This window comes from Amphiura filiformis, chromosome 2 (genome assembly GCF_039555335.1).
Source record: "Amphiura filiformis chromosome 2, Afil_fr2py, whole genome shotgun sequence".
Lineage (NCBI taxonomy): Eukaryota > Metazoa > Echinodermata > Ophiuroidea > Amphilepidida > Amphiuridae > Amphiura > Amphiura filiformis.
In genome coordinates, this window is record NC_092629.1 from 31,846,693 (window position 1) to 31,850,850 (window position 4,158).

The following is a 4,158-nucleotide window of genomic DNA, read 5'->3' on the forward strand; positions in this document are numbered from 1 at the left end:
GTCCAGCATGCGGAACTGCACCTTCCGTCACGCACTTCCGCATACGGTACTGCACATCCCGACGTGCATGCACCAAAAATATTGCACTACCGCATGCGGTAGTGCACATCCCGACCTGCATCACCGCATGCGGGAATGCACGTCGGGATGTGCAGTACCGCATGCGGAAGTGCGTGACGGAATGTGCAGTTCCGCATGCGGGACTGTAAGCGGAAGTGTGCAGTACCGCATGCACATATACCAGTCGCTTTTAAAGGTGGGCGTACACGAGGCATTTTCCATTGCAAGGCCCATTACTTAGTGGGTGAGATTATGTGCTCACTGACCATGAAGCTAAGCAATTGAATACCTGAGTGGAAGAAGGGCCCAACTCCATCAAAACTGTTTTTGAGATATTAAGAAAAAACTGAATATTTGGAAAAGTTTTATAGACAGAATGTTTTCATCTTTAGGGGACCTTTAATACATCAACACACAGTATTACATACATTCGAAATATATATGATGTTTCCATGGCAATGGTACAGGTCTTAATACGAGCTGGAGTTGGGCCCTTCTTCCACTAATATACTGCAAGTGTCTGTTCCGTAAGCAGATGTGTTATAAAAAGCTACAGAAATTTGGAAATTATCCATTCATTGCACAAATAGAAGCATGTAATATGTTAGCAAGAAAATTTATTGTAGTGAAAAGCAAATTTCATGGATGAACAAAATTCCTCTTTAACCCAATATTTGTGGAAGAAGGGCCCAACTCCGTGGAGTTGGGCCTTTCTTCCATGAAAGTGTACGTGGAAGACTATTTGGAAAGTGGATTTTGGCTCATCTATCACACACAAGGAAGAACAGTCTGCTGGCAATAAAATGCTGGGTCTAACTCATTTTGGTAAAAAAATTGGAGTTGGGCCCTTCTTCCACTCAGGTATTCAATTGAGCAAAATACACGAAGCAATGTATGGCCTTGCAATTCCTTGAGCGTGCTCATAGATTTGGGGATATACTCAAAACATATTTAGTGGTTAATGATTTTCATAATCATATCAAAATGGCACCTGTGCTGTCTAGACAGCAAAATATCGCCGTCCTGTGTATATCTATACAACTTATCTTTTTGGGCCATAGGTGTTGCTTTGGCCATGTTTTATTTGACTAGCAAGAATTTGACAGCAACAACCCAGGGGTAACAACAGCATAGGCCTACAATGTAGCATACCATGTGCACACATTACAATGTTGGTGAATCAAGTTGGTCCCTACATTTCCCAAATGAATGCAGCGACCAGCTGGTGTTCACTCAGCTGATTGGCTGAAGGAGGTCAGATTGCATGCAACAACCTTGAAAGTAGAGCATGTCTCTACCTTTTTGCCTGTTGCTCGGGGGATTAATTTGCCTGATGCTTGGGGGATTAATTCCTTGCAAATCCAAGGTGGATGTGAGTTCATAAGAGCAATGTCGGGGATTATAGATCACAATTTTTCAATCGATGGGGAGAGATGAGGTCCCACCAGGTCCGACCGAGTTTCCTACACAGGTTACGCTCCCTGTGGAGGGGCGGAACCAAACTAGCTGATGTGGAGACTAAGCCAGTTTGCGTCGGTCTGATCCTCGTCTTTGACCATGCGCAGATCTGGCTGGTCAGGAAGATATTTAATATCCCGAATTTATAATATGCCTACCAGTTCCATCTATAACCGATTTGCTAGAGAATATTTGTTACCATGCTTAATAAATTCGTATTAATCGTATAATAAAATGTGGCCAAATGTATATTTGTGTACATAGCGTGTGGCTCCACTCTTCTACGGACTTGGCTACTAAGCATGTCGGGAAGGATATGGCGGTATGCTGACCTGGGTCAATATGTTCTGGGCAGATGAGGTCCCACCAATTACCTACGACCTTGTGTGCGATCATGTGTGACAGGCAATTCCCGATAATAGGCCTAATAGAAGTTCCCTGATTTACTTTTAAACTGGCATATGGAGCATGCGCGGCTAAGCTGAATTTATACTCCATCGCCGATCAGTACTTGACCAATGAGATACGCGCATTTTCCAACGCAACAAAAAGTGGTCTACCTAGCGATGTAGTATAAACTTAGTTTTAGCCTAAGTCTTCCGGCCCCGATTTTGAAGCTAGTAAACATAGTGGAACGAAATGGCCATTTCTCATTCGATGACCGTGCGTAGCAGTTGAAGACTAATGGGATGAACCCTAAATGCGGGGTCGGCCATATTTATTTCCGTTGTCCATGCAAACAAGATTCGCGATGAGCAGGAAATTTCGAAGGTGAGAGCGCAAGAAATTGGATTTTTTTGCACATTTCAGTGCCCATCCAGAAGCTTGAAGTATTGCGCTCGAGAGATAAGTAAGTTATTATCACATAATAGGTATTGCAGGGAATTATACAAGATTATTTAGGGGTGAAAAATATCAAGTAAAACACATTGTGGCCGTTTGCAAGTTCAGGATGTAAATATCGTCATCCTCGCCGAATACAAAACATAGCGTAATAGTACGGCACTAGTTTTTGACTATCTGACAAACAGCCTGATAATAATAATACTGGATGCACTGTGTGTGCACTCAAGCGAGATCCATTGGTCAGTTCAGTGAGATAGTCATACGCCGTAGAAGTGACGTAGTTAATCGGATTAACTACCATAGCAATAGATGAATACAATTTTGACAATACCGCCCACACTACAACGTTCACTCGGTACCGATGCATTGAACCATAGATGTCAAAGAAAGGTTCATCACTCGCACCTGCAAGATAAATATCTTTGAAAAGAGCGGTATTGTATCCAATCTATGTTTGCTGACATACACAGGTGATTAGTGCAATCTGCTTGTAGTGCAGGGCGGTCTATTCAAAAATTGTATTCATCTATGACATCACTTCTACGGCGTATAGACCACTTGGCATCTGACGTCATTGCCCGGCAGTATGCGCGCGCATTATGGCAATTTCAATTGTTCTTTGCCCTGCAGTGTGCGTACGCATCGTAGTCTGCTAAGGGGGCGCAACACTAAATAAGCGTCCCATAGGATAACGTGTGATTTTGGCCTACTTCGAGCGCCATTCCTGGCGTCCTTGCAATACTTGGCAAAATAAATTTGGTATCAAATTAAAGCTCTGTTTCTGCAGATTCCAAAACTTTTGTCGGCATATATTAGTCACGATTATCGCACTTTCAGTTTCCCACGCGTTTGAACGGGAATTGGATTGCGTACTTTTTCGATGTCTAGTGAGCAAATTTTTTCAATATTTTGAGAAAATGATGTCAAATTTTCTATTCTGTATTGTTTGGTAATAATGTCTTTTGCCAATAGTATGTTTAAAGTTGTAATTTTGTGTTTTTGATCGCAAAGATCGGATATTTTCGTTCCCGATTCGAATTCTGAACCCTTCGCAAGGGTGCCGATTTCGGCAGAACTTTGACGATAATTTTGCCTTTTTGGACACTAAAATGCTTTCGATCCTTACTTTTGTTTCAACCGAGTCTTAAATTAGCAAGCACAATACGGTTGGTACCACTTTTATATACATTGATGAAATTTTAAAGATTTTTTTTCAAGTTTCTAACCGGCGCAAATCGTTAAGTGTGTATTTCCCATTGACATCCAAGATGGCGTAAGCCAGTCCTCAATATACATAGGTACGGCGTATATTGCTCGAGAACTCTAGCTTCGAATTTGCACACGATAGTTACGCATTCGATGCTAGAGTACTTTACTATGGTTTTTCGGTCGGACAGCGGTTCAATTTTTTACACCGGAGGTTATTTATTCTGTTCATGTTGAAATTTGAATGAAAGTTATTTCGATGAGTCAACTGTATCTTTTGAGCAAGATTTGCGTATTTTGGACAGTCTAAAATTTTGCTGAAGTGTAATTTTAGCAGCATTTTTGATGCAATCGCCTGTCGTGATCGGCTGTGTTTACTTCTGACCTTCCATTGCTTTACACGGTGTCATGCTTCAGCGAATCCGACTAGATTTTGAATGCAAAGGTCTCTAGCCTAGAATGTGAAGCTATCGGTGAGCAAATTCTTGGCTAGAGTTCTCGAGCAAGGCGTATATAGGACTGGCAAGCGAGTCTAGCATATATCGATGACCGTTGACTTTTTTCGCTATTTCGCGGTGCCAAAAATAT